The sequence below is a fragment of the Lissotriton helveticus genome, chromosome 8, assembly GCF_964261635.1.
Source record: "Lissotriton helveticus chromosome 8, aLisHel1.1, whole genome shotgun sequence".
NCBI lineage: Eukaryota > Metazoa > Chordata > Amphibia > Caudata > Salamandridae > Lissotriton > Lissotriton helveticus.
In genome coordinates, this window is record NC_136069.1 from 350,760,227 (window position 1) to 350,778,641 (window position 18,415).

Consider the following 18,415-nt stretch of genomic DNA (forward strand, 5'->3'; position numbering starts at 1 on the left):
AGAAGGATAGTAATGCCTGATAACTGGTAAGCTATGGATATAGTTAGGCATAACCAATGGCTAAGCGCAGCAATTGATGGTTTAAAGCCATCATAACCAGAACCAAAGTCAGATTTATGAAATTCAGATGCTTTTTCTAAATATATTTTCATAATATTCCTGCACCTAAATTATGTAAAGATTTCTCCTTATCAGACAAAGAAAGATAGAAATAGGGAACACACATTTCTTGGTTACAATTGAAGCTAGAAACAACTTGAGGCGGAAAAGTAGGAGAGAGATGTAGTGCCAGTCCTTCAGGAAGATAGCATGGTAAGGTTCAGAGTATAATAGAGTACCAATCATGCTTAATCTTCATGCAGTAACTATTGCAACTAAAAATGATATCTTAATAGAGAGGTTGTTTTATATATGCGTCTTCTAAAGGCTCAAAGGTAGCAGATTGTAAAGCTTCAAAATTAGAGGAAGACCCCAAGGAGGAATAGAAGTACGAACATTAGGACGGGCTAAATGAAATCTCCTTAGGAGACAAAGAGCTATAGCAGATAAAGAACCTAAGCTTTTCCAAGAATATCTAAAAGCTGTAAAAGCTGCAAGTTGTCATTGAAGAGTAGGGTCAGCCAAAACCTAAAGTAATTCCTCCCATAGAAATTAATGGACAAAATAGGGTCACAAGAAAGAGGATTTTCACCTCAAGATGTGCAAAGTTTAAAGCCGGCCCAATGTTTATTATTTGATTTTAGAGTGGGTGGGCTACGTGCCTGTTGAATTGCTAAGGTAACCTCTTGAGAAACCCCCAACCTGCAATGACCTAACCTTTCAGAAGCCACGCTGTCAATTTAAGTATTCACAAGTTTTGATAGTGGAAGGATCGGTTGCCCTAAAGGAGATGGATGATGTGGTAATATCCACCTCTGAAGTACACTCAATTCTCTGAGAAGGGGAAACCATAACTTTCTGGGCCAGAATGGGGTTACTAAAATCACCTGTGCTTTTATCATGCAGATTTTCAAAATGATACTCATTATCACCGGGTAAAAGGGGGTGGGCATACTGTGGACCTTGAGGCCAGGAGGATATTATGGCAATATATGACAGGGCTTGTTGGATCCCTCTCCCTGGAAACGAAAGTTAATGAGGTAAGTGTCTCTTGAATTTGCAAACAGATCTAGGAAGGGGTGTGCAAAATTCGGCAAACCCTCTAGATACCAATTCTTAAAGAGTAATTTGTCAAGGTTTGGAACACTGCTCAGAAGACCTGCTGTAACATTCTCTTGCCTGTGAATGTAGGTAGCTGTAAATGAGTGAAGATGAACCTTGTAATCTATTTACATTAGAGATTGCAACTTGAGTCCTCCTTGGCAGATTATATAGCTCTCTGCTACAATATTGTCGGACTTGCTCAACACTAATGGACTATTAGGTATGAGGAGAAGAAAATGAGAGCCCTGTGTATTGCAGTCAATTCTTTCCAGTTTGAAGACAAGTTACTCTTCAGGGGTCTCCAGCCTTTTCTGTACTGACAGCTACTTATGTTCAATGAAACACATTGAAAGCTACTAATATTTTTAATGTTGTATAATCTCAATTTCTAAATATGTATATTAATTCAGCCAAGCAAAAGCTTTCTAATTTAAGAAGCGGAGCTGCACACAGGTGAGCTACTCAGAAGCAGCTGGAGAGCTACAGTAGCTAACAAGCTACTGGTTGGAGACCCTGGTCTACTTCATGGGCCAATATTCTTGTGGACAAAAGTGGTTCAAAGTTGCTCCCCCTCTCCCGAGACTGGCATCTGTCATTATTATTAGCCGAGCTGGTGAAGACAGATACTGCTTGTGAGGTTTTTTGGAGAAAGTCACCATTGTCAAATGTGACACAAATTGGGAGTCACAGGTGCTAGAGTGTCTAGATTTAGAGAAGTTAGAAAGTTGGGGCATAAATAAGCCAATCATCTAGGTTTGAATACGGTTGGTTGCCTTCCTGATATAGAACTGCCACTAGTTAGACAATTACCTTTATGAAGACCCGTAAGGATGATTTCGGATTTCTCCAATCTCTGAGACAGGCCTCTAGTCTTTTCTCAAATGCAAATATTCTAATTGAAAGGGCCAATATAGGAAATCAAAAGTGACTTAAATGAAACAATACAGTACAGGCAGAAATAGTCGCGCAATGTGCTGATTCGCTTAAGCGGCATAATAAAATTGAAAGAAATCCAATTAGAAACTGGGAACAATCAATGCCTAATTTGAGACAGTGGTCACTGGTGGTTGTCGGTGAGGCCCATCGGTACTCATTTTTGGGGACCTTGAAGAACTGGGATTTCAAGTACCCAGCGGCGCCAGGGACACGCCCAAAGTCCTCTGGGTTTCCTTGCCTTGGTATACAGAGACACGGAATACTTCTAGGTGGCGTCAGAGATCAAATTTATTAGCTGCAGCTAGTAGCAGAAATCCCAGCAATACAACACGGTGTACAACTCAAGAAACTGCTCAATTTTACTAAGGCGAGACATCCCTATTTATACACAAAAAGGTATATTTAAAATGCACGCCCCTGCACCAAAATTCAACCAATAGAAAATACATGACATCACACAGCATCATATAGTAAAGCTCATTTTACAGTGTCCCAACCCACAAGTTAATATTTAGGCATATCTAAATAATAATCTGGAAGGCCCGGACAAACCCTTAATTGAAAGCGTAACCCATGAAATGAAGAAACAGTAAAGAAAAGTAGTTTCAGATAATGTGCAAGATAACAGAAACGTAAAGAAACTCAAAAGTTAACAAATGTCTTGAATGGTGATTGGGAAAGTGGATAACGATCTTGCAGGGAAATTGGCTTGGCAGGGTCAATTCCAGGTGAAAGGCCATCTTCTAAAATTAACTCCAGCGCACAAAGGAAACCTTAGTTAATGTACACATGACCCACAAAAGGTCAGACTGCTTTGCTCGCAAACTAACTTCTGAGGCCTACGTAAAAGGCAACACCAGATGGCAGTCACGACGCATGGCAAAAACCCATATTTAGAAAAGAAAGTCGTACACTTTAAAAGCACGCAAAATCACAGAACCTCAGACCCTCCTTTTGCCATTACGTAGGCAATAGCCTAAACTCATGTCAATCTGAATCTAGGTCTATATCTATTCTCATCAGGTCATCAAGGTGTTGCTGTAACATCATCTTATTATCCTTCACTTCTCTCGGGACTGGTCTTCTCACACAGATCGTAGTACAAGGACTACAAATGGCGGGACCACATTGGATGCATAAACAACACGAGAAAAGGATAGCTAACGCCATACCAAGGAACATCAGAATCTTCCATCCCCATTTGGAGAACAATTCCCATAACCATCTCATCAAAGACCAGTCTTCTTCGTCCACATGAATAGACTCAGAGATCTTATGTAGTCTAGAGATGGCTTGGTACACTGTCGGGGCATTATCTGGTATGAAAACGCAGCAACTAGATCTAATCAATTTGCATACCCCACCTCTATCTGCAAGTATAATATCCTAAAACAAAACGGTTCTGTAATGTCATAAGGCGATCCGCTTGAATCTCAGCTGTAATATTGCTAAGGGCACCTGCAGTCTCATTTATAGTGGCCTCAACCACTCTCGTAAGCTGACGAATATTCCTACTACCATAGGACCCCAAAAGGGTAGGAAACCCTTAAAGAAGTCTCCAGCTTCTTGTGCGACATTATCTTTCGCATCGATTACACCTCTACCATATCTTGTCTTATGGTAATCGGAAACAGCAGTGTATGTAGGGGGAAGCACAAATGCCACGTAACATGTGCCGGAAAAATCAGATGGCAACCATGTGTATGCTCTATCGTGACAAACAAAATACGTGCCTTTAGCTGGCACAAACGGAGGAGATTTCTGGGACGTATAAACGTATGTGTGAACACACACACTCTTACCAAGCTGAGCTCTCGGATTCTGACCATTACCTTGCAAACAAAGATGACCTCGGTGGGGTACAATCCAAATAGGAGGAGACCTTCGCTGCCTTTCTTTCTCCGTCAAGCTAACACTATAAGTCGTCTTATTCCAACCGACATATGCTCGTACCTCATCTTTAGGGATAGCATTATACACGTCAATATCTCTAATCATATCGACTATTCCCCGTATCAAAGCATTCTTGCTCACGTTATCGTTGACAGAACGCACTGCAGAGGCTTCGTTCGCATAGATAAACATTGATTGGAGTGACCAAACTGACCCATTAGGTGAAAAAGGCAAAACCAAATATGGCATTCCCTTATCTGTAGTATGTGGCATAAGACCACACACCCAACAATTCGTGGTATTTATGACTAACTGATGCTGATGCAACATCTGTATAAACAAATTATTCACAGATTCTGATCTTCGTGTCTGTTCATGTTCAGGTAACGTATGAAACTCATGTGGAGATGCAGTAGAAAAAGAAAGAGTAGGTTGGGAGGTAGATGTAAGCGGCAATTGTGTGACATAGAAAATCCAACCCACACAAGCTAACGTAATATTCACAAGCATAAGGAAACACATTATTAAAAAACATTTTCTACGAATCAATATACATATTCGGACTTTAGAATCCACTTTCCTAACACATTTATCAGATTCAAGAAACTCCATCCTCTAACGTGCTGCTCACGGCAATTTTCCTTCTTCACTCAAGAGTGCGCCAAGATCGCACTAACGACCCTGAACCGCAGACCTTGTGTCAATACGCGGCTCACCCCTTAAGAACTTATACTGTGACCCTGCAGCTGAGTCCGGATGATGACTCGAAAAAGAAAAAGTAAAAAAGTCTCTTGATCTGACAAGGTGTAATTCACTATATAAAAAATTATTTTTTATTTGTCCATAGCAGCAGGCTTTCTTGGCCTCAAATCGTAGCGTTCTTTATTAGGTACAGTTGGATCCTTAAATAAAAGTTCCAGATTGGTGGTGGTCAATTTTTAGATGAGGAGGCACAGCAGCTTGCAGAACATCATCATCCTCGCGTTCTGACCGTGTCCATGTCAAATGAGCATCACTAAATGGAACAAATCTGGGAACCCTTTCACAATCTGAATCAGCAATTCCCTCCCTCACCCACTTATTATACGGTAAGGGTAACGGGACTTTTTTCGTATGGGTGGCATGCACCGAGTTCTTTTTACCAGCTACTCTAACAGCAGTTCTAGTGACCAGAAGAACTAAGTAGGGACCAGTCCATCTCGGTTCCAGATTCTTGGTGCGCTGGAAATTCTTAATGAGAACGTAATGTCCAGGTTCAATGGAATGGCCTGGATCTGTAGTAGCTGTCGGTAAACTGTCATGGACCTGTTGGTGGAGAACACGTAATTTAGCAGTCAAGTCATGTAAGTAATCCACCAACATAGGGTACTCAATACTGCTGTATTCTTTAGGACGAGGCACACCCCAAACATTTGCAGGACGACCAAACACAATTTCATACGGACTAAGTCCCACTCGAGAATGCACAGTCGTCCTTGTTGACAAAAGAGCCAACGGCAAGGCATCCGGCCATGTAAGACCAGTGCTCGCTTGTACCTTAGCTAATTTCAGCTTCAAGGTACCATTGTAACATTCAACAAGTCCAGCAGACTGGGGGTGATTCGCTGCATGGAACTTTTGATTTATTCCCAATCCAGCACACACTTTCTTCATGATTTGACCCACAAATTCACTCCCATTTTCCGACCATACAATTCTCGGCAAACCATACCTAGGGAAGTAATCTCTCAGCAAAACCTTGGCTGTAGACAAGGCAGTATTATCCTTTAGGGGGTAGGCCTCTATCCACCTGGAAAAGGCACAAACAACCACAAGGACATACTTCAAATTATTGCATCTCTCCATGTGAATGTAGTCTAACTGTATCACTTCAAACGGATACGTTGGAGGAGCAAAATGACAGGCTGGAGTTGGAGTTCCCTTACCAGGATTATACTTTAGACAAATCATACAATGTTTCACCACGTTCTCTGCACATTTCGGAATTCCAGCATTCTGCCAAACTGGAGCCAACAACTTGCATATTCCCTTCGAACTTATGTGAGCCATTCCATGAGCCATTGTAATCACTGGAAGTACATACGCATCAGGCAACAACCATCGCTGGTGTTCTGACAACTCAACCCAACAACCTGTCGAATCCAACATACCCGTAGTCTCTCTCCAAACACTCACTTCTTTCTCAGTAGCTTCAGCCTGAATCGGTTTCACACTTTCTATTGTGTCTTCACACATTCCACCAGCCATAACCCAATTAGCTGGGCCTGCAACATACATACGGCTCATCATGTCTTTCACCGTTTCCTTCGCAACTTCATCTGCAAACGCATTTCCTCGACCAACATCGTCCACAACTTTCTTATGCGCACTACACTTCACAATTGCAATTTGCTTTGGGAGAGTGAGAGATTCCAAAAGTTCATTCACCAACTGCCCATGCTGTATTTTTGTCCCATGCGAAGTAAGGAACCCACGCTCTCTCCACAAACGCCCAAAACTATGGGCAACACCAAACGCATACTGACTATCGGTGTAAACATTCACTCGCTTTCCTTCTGACAACAAACACACTCTAGTCAATGCAATAAACTCTGCTGCTTGCGCAGAATTCTGTGGTATGCGTGCTGTCTCAACAACTGTATGTAAAGTTGTAATAGCATATGCTGCAGTCGTTTCACCATTCGGAAGCTTAAAACACGAACCATCTACCCATAGGGTACCATCAACATCCGTAAGGGGAGTATCCCTTAGATCGACTCTAGCTTTCGCTTCTTCCTCTGTACGAAGAAAACAATCATGCTGTTCCTGAGGATCCGTCTCTGTAGAGATCGGTAACAACGTAGCTGGATTCAGCACATTACATCGTTTAATGTGAACATGACTAGCCAACAATGTCAACTCGTAACCTGACAGACGTGCACTAGTAAGGTGCTGTGTCTTAGTCCTGTTCAATAAGGTATCCACTGCATGTGGGACCATCACAATCAACGTATTGTCCAATACCAAACCAGCAGACTGTCGAATAGAAACAGCCGCTGCAGCTGTAGCTCTCAGACAACTCGGCAACGCCTTAGCAACTGGGTCTAACGTTGCTGACAAATACGCGCATGGACGCTGCTTGTCCCCAAATGGTTGTGTCAACACTGACAACGCACAACCTTCTCTCTCGTGCACGTACAACGTGAAAGGCTTACTATAATCTGGAGTACCCAACACAGGAGCCGAACACAATGCATCGCGTAGTTCAGAAAAACTTTTCTGTCATTCGTCAGACCAAGGAAGAGGATGCGGAGTATCTTTCAGAGTCAATGCCAACAGTGGTTTCGCTAGCAAGGAAAAATTGGGGATCCACTGTCTACAATATGATGTAATACCTAAAAAGGCACGCACTTCTCTCTGTGTGGATGGTACATTCATTTGCGCAATCGCTTGAATTCGTTCTGGTGTCAATCTCCTTCCCTCCTTCGACAAGAGATGACCTAAGTAGGTCACTTCTTGGCGATAATATTTTAACTTTGAAGGTGACACTTTATGATGAAGGTCAGACAAATACCGCAACAAAGAAAGAGTAGCCTCTTTACAAATCTTTTCATCATCAGCAGTAATCAACAAATCATCGACGTACTGAATAAGATTAGCACCAACAGGTAACACAAAACCGTCAAGCTGAGTTTTCAACGCCTGACTATAGATGGAGGGACTTTCACAATAACCTTGGGGAGCTCTCTTAAACCGGAAGCTTTGGCCTCCTAATGAGAAGCCAAAAATATCCCTACTCTCCTCAGCAATAGGAAAACTGAAGAAAGCATTCTTCAAATTGATGACAGAAAACCAAGCTGCCGAAGCAGGAATCAAATTCAACAAAGCAGTGATATCAGGTACCACAGGAAACTGTGGCACTACTATCTTATTGACCTCTCGAAGGTCGATCACAAACCTGTACACAGGTGGCTGAGAAGCATCAGTACATTTAAGGACAGGCAAAACAGGACTGTTACACACATTACCTCTCGTTTCCTCAACTACACCCTTCTCAACCAGATCATAGACAATCGCTAAAAGAGCTCTCTCACCATCACTCGAGATCTTGTATTGGGGAATACGAGGTAGCCTAGCATTTGACTTAAGGGTGACAACATAAGGTGGAATCTGCAAAAGACCAACATCATTTGGACCTGTAGCCCAAAGTGTATCAGGAAGCGAACGCAATTCCAGTGGCAAACAATCCTTAGACAAATACATTGGAGAAATCACTTTCTTACCGAGGGTAAGTTGTACTCCTGAAGGAGAACAATGCAATGTCGCATACAATCTTTTCAGCAAGTCCACACCCAACAGATTCTCACCACAACCAGTCGTTAAAATAAGTGGAGCTTTCAATTTACAAGGGCCAATGGTAAGGGACAAAGGACTAGAAACCGGATTACGAACTGGGGCGCCTGAAAATCCTACTGAAACATTGGTCAAGCCAGACAAAGGTGCGCCAGGAAGTTTAGAGTGCATAATAGAACTCTTCATCGCACCAGTATCCAAAAGAAAAGGTTCTACCACACCTGATGTAATCACTTCAACATAAGGTCCACTCTGGTCTACTGGAACTGACACTACTCCCATCTTTGTCCTTGGCTGTCCTAGTTATCATTATAACCAGAACTCTCACCTCCGACATAGTAATCCTCAACATAATACTGGGCGGACTGACCACTCGGAACATTCTGTCTGTCAAAATAATTCACAGAATTCTGTAGGGAAGAAGAACGCTCATTCTGAGGGATCACACCACGTCCCCTACTCCTAGGTGCTTGCTGAAAACTACCACGACCTCTCTGACCAGATACACCATTCGCACGCTGTAACAAAGCCGGGCAACTATTCTTGTAATGACCTTCCTCTCTGCAATAAGCACACTGATTAGGGCCAGGAAAGAATCGCTGAACATAAGGCTTTGGCTTCTGTAACAATCTCTGAAATTGCGGAGGTTGCTGAAACTGAGGCTGATTCTGTCGAGCCGGATAAGCTTGCTGCAAAAGAACTTTCGTCTTTAACTCTTTAGTTTTCTTCTCCACTTTATCCTTCTCATCTTTATCCCTATTCTCGTAATATTGTGCAGTAGCCAATATCTGGGCCGACGAAGAGACAGCCCATGAACTCTCAGAGTCCTTTAACTTATTAGAAAGTTCGGGAAGCAAATTAAAGACAAATTTATCCACAAACAACCTTTGACCACCCTCCGTACTCATATCCTGACCACTATGATCAATAAACGTCTCTTCAAACCTAGTGAAGAAATCAGATACACTCTCGAATTTCTTCTGCTTACATGCTGCTAACTTATCCCAATTTACTCGTAAAGCGGGCATCATCGTTTTCATCCGATTAATAATTCTACCTGGTAATTCTGAAACTAGAGGTTCAGGTTTAGCACCTCCCTCCTGTCTACCATCTGCGGCAACAATATTCGCCCAGGTATCACCTAATTCAGCAGCATGATTCTCATGACGAATCTTCGCCCACAAAGGTTGGGGGACTACATTACCTATCAACATATCGATGTCAGCTAAATTCATAATACAACTCCTTGTAATAACCAGCAGGATTCTTACGAGGGTCAGGTAAGGTCTGCTTAAGAGCCAAGACCTCTGCTCTCTTCCAAGGGACATGTACCCATATTCGTTGAAAATGAGCCGGAGCGGCCTGAATACCCAAATTTACATTAGCCTGAACTGCTTCTTTCCATACCGGAGGAACTTCTCTCATGGGATACTGTCTCGCTTTTCTTCTAACAGAGGAATCAGGTTCGTACAATGTCTGAGGCGGAAGGCTAGATCTAAAAGCCAGTATCGTCTCTACGGCATCTGTAATATCAGATTCCACTATCATCCCTTTAGCAAAATCCGACTGAACATCAAGTAGTTCCTGCGGGATCAAACCCAAATCATTATCTTCCCATTCCTGACGCAAAAACATACACATCACTTTAAAAACATACCTTTGCTTAGGCGGCTCCCACTGAAAGAAAACATCCATAACCGCTGGCGAACTATACCTTGAGGCATTTATAATCCATTTACGAGCCAACAAATCCTACACAGCCCGTTCCTCGGAACCAGGAAGCTGACTACGACTCTGCTTACGCTCCGAAACAGGGGTCATATTCAGTGACCCAAACAATGGTGACAACAAATTAGAAACCGTTTCTGTCATTCGTTTTCGAACAGAAGGAGAAGAAGCAGACATAAGAACAGGAGAATAAGTATTTTGAGGCAAAGAAGGTGTAGGGACAAGAACAGTAGAAATCGAAGATGCAGAAGCAGAAGACAAAGGAGTTTGAGGCAAAGCTGGTAGCAAGGCTGGCGACCCTGGAATGGGTTGCGCAGGAGGAGGCAAAACCATCTGTGGAGCACCGGGTGGCTGGACAACAGCAGGAGGTTGAACAACAAAGGGTGGAACAACCGGGGGTAATAGAGACGCAGTAGCACCCTGCACATAGGGAGGTGGCAATCTCAGTAAATGAAAGATCAAAGGATCTTTTTCAAGGTCTTCAATCACTTTTAGAGGAGAAGACGGCAAGGCCGGATAACATTTATCTATGGCCATACAACGCTGTCTATCTAAAACTTCACTCGCACGCTATTCTCCATCTTCCTTAAACTGTCTATCAGCTTGTAGTACTGACATATTCTTATCTTTCCTATCTCTCTTTGCTTGTTTAATTTCTCTCTGTTTGGCCTCCTTACGCCAAAGGCGGAAAGAGTCAAACATTGCCGGCCAGGCTTTCTTCTTAAATAGCTTAACTTCTAGATTGTCTAAAATCTCTGTTTCAAAACTACCATGTGGGGCCCATTGCAAAACACCATCCTTTTTAGTATAGTGGACCCATACTTCATTATAAGTAATGGGACCCACTCCGTGTTTAGAATAGAGCTCATAAGTCGTAGTTCCAACCGGAGGTATCGGACATGAATCCTCCAATCGGGAATCCCTGTTACTACCACAAACAAACCAATTACCAAATTTACCAAGACCAGGCATATTGCTCACTAGTCTGGTTTCAAACTTCAAAGGGAATCAAAAAATGATACACTCGTAAATATACAAGCCATTCGGCTTTGGGTACTGCAGCAACCAAATCAAAACCAAGGAACCAAACAAAGTCGTGGGAGCGACCCACTTATACTTAACCAAATATCTGTCACGCCACCAGAAGACCGTCTATCGTCTCGCTTTACAAACATCAATCGGAGGGTCCAAGACAAGGCGACAGTCAGGGCAGCAGTCCTTCATAGCCGTTGGAAAGCGGGAAGCCTCGCAGAAAAGACCTTCGGTCCACGTCGACATGCAGGGGTCGATGAAGTGGGGGCCCTCCTCCAGAGTTTCCTCACGTGGCTCCTCGCAATCGTCGGGCTTGGACCGGTACCACTGAAGTCGTCGCACGTTGGCCGCGCCAACTGAAGAACTGGGATTTCAAGTACCCAGCGGCACCAGGGACATGCCCAAAGTCCTCTGGGTTCCCTTGCCTTGGTATACAGAGACACGGAATACTTCTAGGTGGCGTCAGAGATCAAATTTATTAGCTGCAGCTAGTAGCAGAAATCCCAGCAATACAACACGGTGTACAACTCAAGAAACTGCTCAATTTTACTAAGGCGAGACATCCCTATTTATACACAAAAAGGTACATTTAAAATGCACACCCCTGCACCAAAATTCAACCAATAGAAAATACATGACATCACACAGCATCATATAGTAAAGCTCATTTTACAGTGTCCCAACCCACAAGTTAATATTTAGGCATATCTAAATAATAATCTGGGAGGCCCGGACAAACCCTTAATTAAAAGCGTAACCCATGAAATGAAGAAACAGTAAAGAAAAGTCGTTTCAGATAATGTGCAAGATAACAGAAACGTAAAGAAACTCAAAAGTTAACAAATGTCTTGAATGGTGATTGGGAAAGTGGATAATCAATCAATCAATCAATCACGGCATTTGTAAAGCGCGCTACTCACCCGGGTGGGTCTCAAGGCGCTGGGGGAGGGGGTAAGTTGCTGCTCGAACAGCCAGGTCTTGAGCTGCTTCCTGAAGGAGAGATGGTCTTGGGTTCGCCGAAGGTGGGTGGGGAGGGAGTTCCAAGTCTTGGTTGCCAGGTAGGAGAAGGATCTTCCTCCGGCGGTGGCTCTGCGGATGCGTGGTACGGTGGCGAGTGCGTGGCTGGTCGATCGTAGCTGGCGGGTGGGCGTGTAGAAGGTCATGCGGTCGTTGAGGTACTTGAGGCCCAGGTTGTGGAGAGCCTTGTGTGCGTGGGTGAGGAGTCTGAACGTGATAACGATCTTGCAGGGAAATTGGCTTGGCAGGGTCAATTCCAGGTGAAAGGCCAGCTTCTAAAATTAACTCCAGCGCACGAAGGAAACCTTAGTTAATGTACACATGACCCACAAAAGGTCAGACTGCTTTGATCGCAAACTAACTTCTGAGGCCTATGTAAAAGGCAACACCTTTCTTAGAAAAGAAAGTCGTGCACTTTAAAAGCACACAAAATCACAGAACCTCAACCTGCACTCATATTTCTCATCAGATATTGACCACAAGCAAGCCAGGGAAAATCACACAAACAGGAATTCCAAATTGAACATTGGGAACAATTTATTGAAATTCTTCTTGCAGCATTTCCTAGGAAGAACTCCTCCAAATCTCAAAGTCTGGATAACAAGTATAAGATCAAGTGGATCGAAAAGCAAGTTAAAATGTCACAAAAAGTACCAAACAAAGAGCTTTGAATTTTAAAGAAAAACCAACAGGACTGGGATCTGCTGGCAAAAGTGAGAGAGAGTAGGAAAAATACAAAAAAGAGGTGTGGATAGCAAAGAAAAATTATTACGATCATTATCTAGGGAAAATGGTACTCTAAGTGTTAAAAATGCGAATATCTGCGAATCTACTTGGGTAGATTTCCTACATGCTTATTATTGTTCATTTAAACCTTTTCAGAGGAATATATTCCCAGGAGGGTAGATAAATCAAATTCCTTTTTTCCAGACAAAGGGCCTCATTACAAGTTGCCCGTCTTAGAGCAGGGTGCTGGCATGGCTGGCCACCCACGGAATTCTGACTGGAATACAGGTCGAGAGGTCCTGTGGCGACGGTCCCACGGCATTGCCTTTCAAGGACTCGTATGCGAGCCTTAGGAAGGCAGTGTCATGGGACGCCACAGCGTGTTCCAGCACGGCATGGACTATGAAGTCCATGTTGTGCTTGAACCAGGGGTGCATACAGGCAAGTGGGCCTACTATGTGCTCTCCTGCATGCATCCCATTGGCATGGAGGCAACATAGGGCCCTGTAGGGCCCCCTTAGTTTCCTCACTGGCACACTTTTCATGGTGGGCTTACCACCATGAAAACTGTAGTGATGAGAAACCTTGTAATATGCTTGGCGGTGCCACAGCGGAGCCACCAGCATATTGCGGCATTAGAGCACTGCTAGTCTGCCAGGGATAGCGGTTCCCCAGTGGTAGCAGCGGTCCTACTGCCAAACTCTTAATCTGCCAATCGAACCGCTGGTCAATGGTAGCCGAACTGCCAATGTAGGGATGGGCCGCCAAACAAGGAATCAGGCCCAAAGTTTCTTCTACTAATTCTGAAAACATGGAGGAGCCAACAATCTGTCTAGCAGACGTAAGTGAAACGTGCTTTGGATTATAGAGAAGATCAATTGCAGAAAGTAATCACAATTAGCCTTTCTGACAGAGCTCATAGGCCAAATAGTCTTCCCAGGCCTTGAGTAAAGCAAAGCCTGATCTCTGTTCAAATGAACTACTTAGATTGTGCAAACATAGTTTACATAGTAAGGAAGTTCCTGACTCATGGAGGGGATCGATAATTCACCCAATCTACAAAAGAAGTGACACATTTAATCCAGCTAATTACTGATTAATAGCTCTTCCAGACAACGAGGCCAAGTATTTTGCTGCCCTTTTATTCCTGGATCTTAACAAGTGGTAAATTGAACAAAAGATAGTCCTTTGGAACCAGACAGGGTTCTGTCAAGGAATGGTAACTACGTCAAACTTTCACTAATTAAGGAATATACATTCATAGCACACGCTCTTCGCTGTATAGATGCTTTGTTTATTTCAATGCTGCTTTTGAATGTGTACCAAGAAACATCTTTTGGAAAACATTAATCACCTGGGCTACACATCGAAGCCTACTTAGGGTGATCCAACTACTATATACCAATACTTGGTTGCGAGTAAAACTTGGAGACAGAAGCAATGAAAGTATACATGATGTGCGGCTTAAAACAGGAATGCGTACTTGCCACGTTATGTTTTAATATGTACATCAGTGATAATAGAGAAGAACTGGCTGGTGTGAATGCTCACCCGCCATTGTAAAGTGGTAGACTCATTTCAAATCTACTTTATACAGAAGACCTCCAAAGGCTATAAAATAAATTACACGATTATACAAAACTGAACACACTGTAGATCAATTTAAACAAAAGTCCTTTTAATAGGGAAAAGGTAAAAAATATCAGAACTTTGTGCATGAATGCTTGAGAAATTTCAAAAGAAATAAAATATAAATATTGGGTTGTATCCATTGATACTAGACTAATTTCTTCTACTCAACCAACTCATAAAAACAAAGGCAAACGCTTTAACATCAGCCTTCTCTATATTTTCTAAATAATTGTGGGGCCCAACTCTACAGCGCATTAAAAAAATAATGAGTGCTCTGTCGCTCCTTATTATCCAGGCTATGGCAGTGAAACACAGCAAGGTACAGAGGCAAAGCTCATCTACACTCTCATAGTTAATATATATATAGAACAACATTTTGGCTGCTTAAAGGGGCATCACAAGCACACGCGTGACTCAAATTTGGTCTCACCAAACAAGCCTTAGCAAGATAAGGTACATGTTTGAAGATGTGCACCGACTCTGGACAGCAAAAGAAGAATCCTTTGACAGTCTGCTTTGGTCAGAAATGACTGATTCCAATGTCAAGGCCCCCATAGACAGCACCTGGTCCGCACCAGTCAGACTGAGGGAATTTAAAAACGCCTGGAATAAGAATATTGTAAAATTGCAAGGGGTTGAGGATTAAAATGAGCTTTCATGGGGTTCCAATCCGGGCTTAAGCTAAATAAATATACCAAGCTTGAAACACAACCGTACTTCACAACATGCTATTCCAAATTCATAAATTGTAAGTATATTGTTTCGTCGGTGTTAGACTTTGCATCTTTGCAGTGGTTTCCCCTGACCTTTTGCCTCCTTTATTTTTGATGCTGTGCTGGATTTCGTTTTTGCTGGCTTAGATTCTTTGGGCACTTTGCCACTGCTGATCAGTGTCAAAGTGCAAGTGCTCCCTTTATCAGAAGAAGAAGAAGGTACCCCCTAATTACTTTCAGGTCCAAGAGGAGGGGGAAACAACAAATATAGAAAGAAAGACCTCTGAACTGACCTATATTACTTTACAATCTGGTCTCTTAGGGCTCATTCATAGCAACCAACCCAGTGTCAATAACATACTGTAACATACATTCAAAAATACATTATTTTTATTGTTGGATTTTTTCATAAGAAAATATTTTATACTTTTTTTTATATAATGTTATTACTATTCATTGTCAATCAAAAAAGTTCATCATTATCTCACATACATACAACAATTAAACAACTAGACAAACAATTGGCAAGATACCTCCAACATTTTGGTATACAAAAATGCTGCTCTAATAAAAGCATTAAATATCAGCACTTGAACAGTAGATAAATGCTTAAACAATGAATTAGATTGACATTGCTTCAACTTATATCAGTGTCTTCATCTGTGGCTGTGTTGGAGGCAAGGTAGCCAACATGTCAGCTCTAAGATCACAATTTAATAAATAAATGCACAGATAACCCCACACTCAGCATCTACACTTCACTGTCACCCATCAAACTATCTCATTCATACTAACACTCATACACAAAAGAGATACAATCTCATCTGAGATCCTTAACAACTTGTCAGAAACAGATTATATCATTCTTGGTGATACTAACGTCACCCATCAGATTCCTCTGGTGTGTGTGTCTCTGAGACGGATCTCCACGTATACAAATATGGTCTACGCGCATTTCAGTGGGACATCATTAGAACCACCTTCATCAGGACCAAGATAGGATCAGCTAGATCTCTAAAAAAGTGGACGAGGGTTATCAAAAGATTATTTCTAACCCCCTTTTTGATTACAATTGGATAGAAAGCCAACGGGTCCTTAACCCCTTCGATGCTCATGACGAGCACAGCTCGTCATGCAGTACACTGATCGTGTGCTTATGACGAGCTGACCTTGTCATGAACAATGAGAAACAAGAATCTGCAGCACAGGAGGAAAATCTTCCTCGCAGCCAAGGTGTTAAGGGGCCCAGTATTGATGCTGACGTTAAGTATGGAGCCAGTTCATTCCAGAATGCATTCATGATAATGTCTTGGACTGCAGTAGTTGTCCTGGGTATTTAAATGTTTTCTGTCTGATTATCCTGCTTTAAGTTGGACATCTGAAATCCATATTTGTAACCTAGCGGTAAAAAAATACACACAGGCCTGCAATCGCTGGCTTTTTCCCGTCATTCTGCCTGTATAAATGTTGTTACAATTGGTCCTCCATGATTAGCATATGTGATGTACCGGTAAGTCCCTAATACAGTGCACTGAAGTGTGCCAGGGCCTATATATCAAATACTACTAGTGGGCCTGCAGCACTGATTGTGCCACACACATGAGTAGTCCTGAAAAGGTATCTCAGACCTGCCACTGCAGTGTCTGCGCATAGTTTTGAACTGCCATGTCGACTTGGCAAGTGCACCCACTTGCCAGGCCCTAACCTTCCATTTTCTTACATGTAAGGCACCCCTATGGTAGTCCCAAGGTGCCATGGGCAGGGTGCAGTGCATGTGAAATGTAGGACATGTACTGGTGTGTGTGACATGTCCTGATAGTGAAATACTGCCAATCTCATTTTTCACACTTGAAAGGCTAATTTGCCCCATAGGTTAGAATGGGAAATGCTTTGTCACATCCTATAAGTATAACTTCCCATTGGGACAAGATAGAGAAATAAAGTTTAGGCTCTCTGAACTCAGAATTTAATAACACATCTTTTTGTAAATATGGTTTTTAGGTCGAGCCTCAGGCATTGCTTTAGCAATGCTTGTTTGGCGAGATTATAGTAAGGCTTTCAAAAGTGTACCCAAACTGCGGATTATGTACAGTTCATGTGAGCCAGGCGCGTGCACATCGCCAGCCACATCGCACACCTTTTGTCTGAGCCTCGGCATCAGACTTCAAAGCTTGTTTTTATTGCTACTGTCTCATTTGTTGTCTTTTATATATGAACCGTGTGACCCATTTCGAAGAAAAAAGCAGAATGAACTTTAATCTACTATATTTGCACACTATCACTACTTTTTCCTTGCTTTGCACTAAATAATTGTTAAACGCTGGAACGTATTTCTGTTGTCTCCAGGATGAAAGGACAAACATTGTTACATTACTGTCATTGTCTTTTAATTGTTTTGCAAATATAGTAAACTGAGCTTACTTTCATGAAGGAAACGGAATGCATTTTTTCTATATTTGTTCTTAATGGTGCTAAGTGGAATTTTAAACTTTTCTGTGTGTTGGTTTTGCTATGTTATGGCTATAAGGTGAAGCATTTAATACAATGAATGAATAATGCTAAATAGGCGTACCATCTGTCCACGTAGCTAACACTTTTTTGCCTCCATCCTCTGATTCTGTTGGCTGCTTCATTGGCTACACAATGCTTCTGATCGGTTTATATGTGTATTTAATGCTGTAAAGAAACAATAGCTCTTGGTGCTGTATCACCTCTACATATAAATGCAATTTAGAGTCAGTCAATACTGTTAGACCAAATTGTGAGCTTCTTATTAGCTTGGTAATTTTCTATTTTGTGCTATTTTAATATTTTTTGTGACATTCACAGTGTGAAAGTACGACTTTCTATAATGCCTCAGATTACCATAAAACCTCATCACACCAAGGATGAAATGCTTCAGCCCTGATTTTATCAAATAGAAATCATTGTTTTCACTTTAGAGCAAGAGAAGTGAACTAGAACTACAGCCCCCAGAATGCACAGTAAAATCCAGGACTAGAGCACTGGGAGAGAGAGAGAAATCTGTTTATTTAGACCGTGGTCTTTAAACTTCGAGTTCATATAAAATTAAAACATTACAATCCAAACGGTAACAATGATACATAATGATCTCTAAAATCACACAATTGCATTTCTAAGTTGCTTATACATTTCTAGTAAAACCCTACTACTAATGGCCCATATATTTCAGTATTTCCAAA